Source organism: Hordeum vulgare, chromosome 5H (genome assembly GCF_904849725.1).
Source record: "Hordeum vulgare subsp. vulgare chromosome 5H, MorexV3_pseudomolecules_assembly, whole genome shotgun sequence".
NCBI classification, from domain to species: domain Eukaryota; kingdom Viridiplantae; phylum Streptophyta; class Magnoliopsida; order Poales; family Poaceae; genus Hordeum; species Hordeum vulgare.
In genome coordinates, this window is record NC_058522.1 from 71,762,744 (window position 1) to 71,771,405 (window position 8,662).

The following is an 8,662-nucleotide window of genomic DNA, read 5'->3' on the forward strand; positions in this document are numbered from 1 at the left end:
ACAACTCCTCTCCTTCCTCTCTTGGTTGGTGTTCTTGCTTCTAGGTTTAGCAGCTTGATGTACTAGATTCATTGTTATGATTTATGCTTAGTTTTTGGTTGGAACGGAGGAGAAATCTTAGGAGATTTTAGGTCCAATGTTTTTACTTGAATCAATCTGACATGCCCTAGAGTTCTACATGTTTTCAAATCTGCTTGTTCTTGTCAAAATTGTTATGGATGTGGTTTAGATGTGGATCCCATCTAAAAATCCAGCCCCGCGCGGTACTACCGTTCCATCCCGGGCGGTACTACCGCTAGGGGCAGCGGTACTACCGCCTCTCGGCTAGTGGTACTACCGTTGTGCCATATATGGCTGATTTACTTTGGTGTCTTGTGCTTCCTATTATGTGTTCTGGACCTTGCCATGACTATTTTTGTCGCCTTTTCTGCGTGTTTGTGTTGTGTGTCACATGTGGTGGTTCCCGTCGTTCTAACCCGGTCCGTGACACCCAGTCGAAGAGGTTTCGCATTCCTCACCACCCAGAAGGTTCAGAAAGTTCCAATCCCAATCCTCCAAAGCGCCATTTCAAGAAGACCGCATCGAAGGAAAAGGAGGCCAACCTTGACTACAACACTATGCCTCCTAAAGAGTTTATGCGGCACCATGGGAGCAACCCTTATGTCAATGAGAGAGTTCATCTCAAAGGCCATGCTTTGTTCTGGACAAAGCAACAAGCCCTGATATATCAAGATGTGATCCTGTCCTTAAAGAAGATCTATGTCCCTGTGCAGTGGATTGATCTCCATCATCTCCAGAGGTATCCTGATTATTTTGGAGAGGCCCTCTCTTTGATTGAGCGACTTGGTATTGAGGACCTCATCACCTTCCATCATGACTTCGATCCGAAGATTGTGGGTCAATTCTATGTCACTATCCGCTTTCATAGTGATGAGGATCGTACTATGACTTGGATGACGAATGGCTAGAGAATGTCTGGAACTTAGGTAGAGTTCATGAAGCTTCTGAATGTGCCTGACGAGGGGCCACGAACTGCTGTGGGCCCGCGCCATCATGCCCAACCTGGTGCCACCCCCAAGGACAAGCTGCAGCATCTCTATGTGAGGAAGAATGTGCTTCCCCCGCTCTTGGATATCATGCACCGGATCTTCCACAACGCGTTGTTTCCTTGTGTTGGCAACAAAGACGAGGTTCATTCCTATCTGGTGGACATGCTTCTGATGTGTGAGGAGGGAAGGAACAAAGAACATTGGGCCACTCGACGTATCTTATGTGATGTTCTGTGAGCTTAAGAGTTCGATCTCTCACCATAAGGTCCCCATCTATGGGCCTTACTTGTACTTTTTCATCAAGAAAAAGTGGGCACAGTCCTTTCCGCAAGTGCCCTTTCCTGCTGGCTCTGGGTGTGTCATCCATGATCCTATCAAGCTGCGCCATAAGGAGAAGTGGGCCAACACCTCATCTTCAAGTTCTGCTCAACGCATGGAGACTGACAGGGAGACTGTTGCTGCTCAGGGAGGCCCTGCCTCGCATACCCATTCCTCTGCTGTGCCATCTTGGGCCGTGAAGCTGAAGGACCAGATGAAGACCCTCTTCTACATGCAGGCCAAGGGACAGTATCACACTCATGTGGCCTAAAAGGAGAACCGTCAGAGGCACAAGCGTGTCTTGAGGACGCTTGATGTGCATATTTCGAGCAGCTGTGAGGACATCATCACTCCAGAGGCTGACTGGATGCAGGCACGAGACTACCATTGGGCTGGTGCTACGGCAACACACAACAGCGCCAGAAATTGACACATTGACGGAGACTAGGCTTGCGTTGGTTTTTCCCTTGAAGAGGAAAGGGTGATGCAGCACAGGAGCAGTAAGTATTTCCCTCAGTTTGAGAACCAATGTATCAATCCAGTAGGAGAATCTCGTCAAGTCCAGAGTACCTGCGCAAAACACAAAAGAGCTTGCACCCAACGCTTTAAAGGGGTTGTCAATCCCTTCAAGATTGTTTGCAAAGTGAGATCTAAAGGCGAAAAGTGCAAGAAAGTAAAAAAGTGTAAGGCTGAAAATATGGCGTGGAGTAGACCCGGGGGCCATAGTGTTCACTACAGGCTTCTCTCAAAATAGCAAATATCACGGTGGGTGAACAAATTACTGTCGAGCAATTGATAGAACCGCGCAAATTCATGACGATATCTAAGGCAATGATCATACATATAGGCATCACGTCCGAGACAAGTAGACCGATACTTTCTGCATCTACTACTATTACTCCACACATCGACCGCTATCCAGCATGCATCTAGTGTATTGAGTTCATGCCGAACAGAGTAACGCCTTAATCAAGATGACATGATGTAGAGGGATAAACTCAAACCAATGATGAAAACCCCATCTTTTTACCCTTGATGGCAACAACACGATGCGTGCCTCGCTACCCCTTCTGTCACTGGGTGAGGTCACCGCACGGTATGAACCCAAAACCAAGCACTTCTCCGATTGCAAGAATCATAGATCTAGTTGGCCAAACAAAACCCACAACTCGAAGAGAATTACAAGGATATGAAATCATGCATACGAGAGATCAGAAGAAACTCAAATAAGATTCATAGATAATCTGATCATAAATCCACAATTCATCGGATCTCGACAAACACACCGCAAAAGAAGATTACATCAGATAGATCTCCATGAAGATCATGGAGAACTTTGTATTGAAGATCCCAGAGAGAGAAGAAGCCATCTAGCTACTAGCTATGGACCCGTAGGTCTATGGTGAATTACTCACGCATCATCGGAGAGGTCATGGTGTTGATGAAGAAGCCCTCCATATCCGAATCCCCCCTCCGGCAGGGCAACAGAACGTGCCCGAGATGGGATCTTGCGGAGACAGAAGCTTTCGGCGGCGGAAAAGTACTTTCGATGATCTCCTGATTTTTTCTGGGATTTCAGGGAATTTATAGGCGAAAGACCTAGGGCAGAGGAGGCCCAGGGATCCCACAAGCCTCGGAGGCGCGGCCCCCCCGGTCATGGCTAGGGGGCTTGTGGGGTCCCTGGTGGCCCCCTGCCCTGATTCTGAGGCTTCCCGATCTTTTTCTGCTTCAGAAAAAATCTTTTTAGCAGTTTCGTTCCGTTTGGACTCCATTTAAAATACTCCTTTGAAAAGGGTCAAAAACATGAAAAAGACAGGAACTGGCACTTGGCACTGAGTTAATAGTTTAGTCTCAAAAAAGATATAAAAGGCATACAAAACATCCAAAGTTTGACAAGATAATAGCATGAAACCATCAAAAATTATAGATACGTTGGAGACGTATCATGTCTTCACCATGCTGGCCAAACACACTGCCAAAAGTACAACACCCGAAGTGAAGAAACGGAAAGCTAAACTTGAGCTTCCCAACATTGAAAAACTTGATTTTGAAGAACTGTTTGCTTGATATCTGAGCCGCCTCTCCACAAGCCGGGATCTAAAAGCGAGCCCCTTTAATATGATGAGGAAAATACATGAGGTATGTTGTCCTTCAGTAACACATTCCATTTATCCTTACGTAGCCCCCAAGGGTCGGGTCATCTTCTTGAAGATTATCTGGGTTTTGATGAAATTGTTCAGAATCATCATGTAGCCCCCAAGGGTCGGGTCATCTTCTTGAAGATGAGCCGGGTCTTGTAAATACTTACTGGAAAAACTGTGACCTGTAGCCCCCAAGGGCCGGGTCATCTTCTTGAAGATGAGCCGGGTCTTATTAATACGTTGAAAAACTGACATGCATTAGCCCCCAAGTGTCATGTATATTGCTTGCAATCTTCTTGAGACTTGATATCAATCTTCTATGCAAGCGCAAAAAAAATCTTGTGTAAGCCGTGTTGATGACTCAGCTTTGAACTAATCATCCACCTTGTCTTTGATCGTATAGGAATCTTTGAACCAGGCCGACGCAAACCTGAGTGCTATGAAGAGAAATCTAGCACAACAGCAAGACGCCATAGCTCAAGATGAAGAGAAACTTAGGATCTCCTTGGTAGAAATTGAGAAACTCGGGGCTAAGTACACACTATATAAAGAGACAACCAAAGCTGACAAAGCGGCCTTGCTAAAACGTGCTGAAGACGCAAAGGGTTAGCTGAAGCTGGCTACTAAAGAGCTAATTGGTCTGAAAAGACACATCTCCAGGATGACCAGTGCTGTGTTTGGTAAGTATTTGTATGTAAGACTTTCAGTTGCAACTTTTGTAGAAAAACATGACCTGCCGGGCAACTTATACTCCTTTAAATTTTGCCGCAAGCCCTCGATCTGCCAATCTGCAAGACAACTGTGTACTGAAGCTGAAGGCTTTGTACACCTTAATAGAGCAACTGTATGCTGGGAGCTTGTTCACCATCAAGGCTTTCATGGGTGACAAGGAACCGGTGAAGTTCATCAGAGACATGCTGAAGCGTCTCTCAACAATGACTAAGCAGATCGAAGAATTAAAGAAATCAGCTGCACGTAAAGGGGTAATCACTGCGCCGAGCCAGGCTTTGGCTTATGCAACAGAACTCAAGCCGGAGGAAATAGCAGGCGGGTTCCCTGAATATCAGGATGATGGATGAGAGTTCACTTAGGAAGACTACGCCCGTTGCATGAGGGCGGCTCGTCCACCGGCTAGTCAGCTTGTTGAAGTTATTGATCTAACAAAATACCAGCTGGCTTATGATGAGAACAACAAGCGTGTGTCGCCTCCCACATTTGAACATATGGGCCTTACTCCTTAGCACCGTAAGTAGCTTTTTGCATCTGATGCTGACCTGTCGCCCATCTTGAATGAAGAAGCTGAATTTCATGCTTTAATCCATTGCAACTGGGATATTGGCAACCTCCACATCCAGGTCCCCAAAGGCTGGGTGCAGGATAACCCGGAGGCGGCTTGATCAAGGTGACTCCTCAAGATTAACCCAGAAGATTCTAACCTAGAGGCTCTATTCACCCGGTTGATATGTTGAAAAAAAACTTTGGCCTTATGTAGCAATGTAATATCTTTAGATGTAAATACTGCTATTTTGGGTTATACCTTTCTACATGCTGAAGTTTTTGGCATCGTTTTTTTAGATAAGCCGCCTTTCTGAAATTTACTGTCTTGCAATTGGATTTTTCCTTCATAAGAAAATGTTTTCATAGCCACAATGCTTTGTATGAGCCGGTAAGAATACTGAATCCTTTTGTGGAAAAATAACACCACATAGAGCATCAAATTAGTATAAATAAGCCGGCTCAGTGAGTCACGGCAGGTAGACGGGCTTGGAAGGCTCTAGTCGTACCCTAAGATAGGTTTGTGCAATAACCCTTATAATTTAGACTGGCGGATCAGGCTCAAGTCATGCTTCAATGAAGTAGGTTCCATGAACCCATGGTTTGTCTATTTTCCATATGCCGGCTCTCACATGACACCTCAATGTTTTAACATTGACAAGTCATGGTCCATAATGGATTGATACGCAAAGAGTACACGGGGCCAATAGGGGGAGTCGCAAAGGCACACAGTCCGGTATAACAATGGATTGATTCGCCAAGAGTACACACGACCAAGAGGGTAAGAAAGCTGAATTCAATGAATTGGAAGCCCCCAAGTGACCTATTGTAGGATCAGAAGTATGTCTAGAGGTGGGGGGGGTGATTAGACTACTTGACAAGATATTTTTTTGCCTTTTCCCAATTTTACTTGAGAGGAAGCTATGACAGTTATAACAAGTCAAGTACACCCTACACATGCAGTTCTAATAGTATAGCAGCGGAAAGTAAACATGCAAGTGTAAATAGAGGAGTAAGGTAGGGAGATCAAATGCATGAGGTTGACACGACGATTTTTGGCATGGTTCTGATAGGTGGCGCTAACGTACATCCATGTTAGTGGAGACTTCAACCCACGGAGGGTAACGGGTGTGAGAGTCCGCGGAGGGCTCCACCCACGGAGGGTCCACAAAGAAGCAGCCTTGTCTATACCACCACAGCTTTCGTCCACGGAGGTGAAAAGGATCGAGATGGACCTAGAGGGGGGGGGGTGAATAGGTACAATAACAAATTTTAATAATTACTTAGCAATTTTAGGCAAAAGTGCGGAATATGTGTGTAGGCCTAATAATTGCTATGACAAGGAGTAAGCTATTTAGAGTGAAGTAAGACAAGCGGTAAACAATAATCAAGTACAAGTGCGTAATAAGGATTAACACAAGTAGAGAGTTAGGGTTAGGAATAACCGAAACTTCAAGAGAGACAAGGATGTATCCTGATGTTCACTTCCTTGGAGGGAAGCTACGTCACCGTTAGAGGGCCGGATGTTACCACGAAGGCACACCAACGCCACGAAGTCTCACCCTATTCTCCCTTTGAGATAACTCCACGAAGGCGTTTCTCAACCACTAGTGGTAAGCCTTGAGGTGGCTTCCAAACCTTCACAAACTTTCCAGGGGAAATCACAACGGTTTGATTCCTCTCCGAAGACTCCTACCGCCTAGGAGTCTCCAACCTCCAAGAGTAACAAGATCATGGGGATTGCTCAAAACTTGCTCAAATCACAAATCACTTTGGTGGGAAGGAGGAGAGGGAGACGATCTATCTTTTGATTGGAACAACACTCAAAGGGACTCACAAATGCTCTTGGGATCTAGGATTTGGTGTAGACAAGAGTGAGTGAGAAGAAAGGTGTTCTTGGATGTATTCTAGCTGTGTTGAACACCCTCTCACGAGGTGGGAGAAGAGTATATATAGTGGGGAGTGAAAAACAGCCGTTGGGGACACTTTAAGTCACACAAGGTCCGGACGTCCGACAGTTTCCGGAAGTCCGGGCGTCCGCGAGGGGTCGGACGTCCGACAAGAGTCGTTCGTCCGAGGCCTGTAGATATGACTGAAAATACTGTGAATTGAACAGCGACCAGACGTCCGGAGAGGACCGGAAATCCGAGTTATTCGACTCAACTTCTTCTGGTGGGAGGTTCCGGATTTCCGAAGGGGGACGGACGTCCGGCCATCGGACGTCCGGAGGGAGCCGGAAATCCGAGTTATAGAGCTCATGTTCTTCTCGTGCAGGGCTCCGGATTTCCGAGGCTGGGCGGACGTCCGGCCCTCGGATGTCCGGAGGGAGCCAGAAATCCGAGTTATATGACTCAAATACTTCTGGTGGAGGGCTCCGGATTTCCGAAGCCTGCCGGTCGTCCGGCCCTCGGACGTCCGGCCCTCGGACGTCCGGATGGAGCCGGAAGTCCGAGGCAATAGACCTGTTTTGAGATAGGAACAGAGTGGAGAATATGTGGTATTGGGTATGACAGTGAAGATGTGGTATGAGCAAGTTCATCGCAAAACCTGTGATCCCCTCTTAATAGTGCGGGATCCTTATACTCAATATCAGTAAACTCAAAAGAATAGTCTACATCATCTTTTCTTAATCCCGAGCCTTCTCGAAATATAAATCCCGATCTTCTCAGACCACCTTTGACACATAATTCTCAATCTACTAAAGTACTTGCCATCCTGAGATACACTCAACAAATAGGATTAGTTTCCTATGTATGTGTTGTCATTAACACCAAAAGTCAATTAGGGGCATATCATGCACTTTCAATCTCCCCCTTTTTGGTAGTTGATGATAACATATACATAGGTTTCAAAAATATTTATCATACATTATAGCCTAGGAGATATTTAGTACGGAGCTCCCCCTTAGTATGTGCATGATAAAATATCAGAGCTCCCATTTAATGTAGTGTATCGAACATATAATGGATCAACATGTAAGGATAATAAATCATCATAGAAAGACAATAGATCATCATAGAAGTAATGGAGCAAAAACATAATAGTCTATGATGATATCATAGAAATCCATAGCAATCACAATCATTCATAAATAGCCATACATGAGTTTATCCATTACATTAAATCTCCAAAGACTAAAAGCTACGATACATTACTCCCCCTTTGGCACCAAGTACCAAAAAGGGAGGCACCAACAACATCAACCATGCTCAGAGCTCATCAGCATCACCATCAGCATCATCCTCATCATCAGGCATGCCATTGCCACCAGCCTCGTCAAGGAAATCAGCCCACCCAGGACCAGATGGGAAGCCAAAATCAGAAGGAGGAGCAGCAGGAGGAGCCTCATCATCACTCACATCAAGAGTGCCCGAGGCTCTCAGACGAGCCTTGAGGGCATTCTTGGAGGAGACTAAGCGAGAAACCACATCATGGGTTTGACCACACTGGAAAGAGATGGCCTTCATCATAGCAGCATGTGCCTTGCCAAGGAACTTGGCAATGCGACCGAGAGGAGCGGAGCTAGATGAGGGGGTGGCTGTCCGGGCAGCAGTGCGGCGAGTGGATGTGGAGGATGGGGCTTTCTTGGGAGCATAGGTATCCGCCATGTGAGAGGGAATGACCCACTTGCGATGTGTGTGAGTGACAGCAACAGAGAAATCAGCAACATGATTAATAAGAGCCTGGATGAAGGGGGCATGAGGAAAGGCTCGCTTGTATTGAAAGCTAGCAAGCCGAATCTCATGCCATAGAAAGTGAGGCACATTAATTTTGCTCCTGGGGTGCTCGTATAAGTGAGACATGATGTCAATGCAGTAGCCACTGCAAGAGCCCTTATCACCCATCTTGGGATAGAGGGTGCGGATAAGACACTGAAAG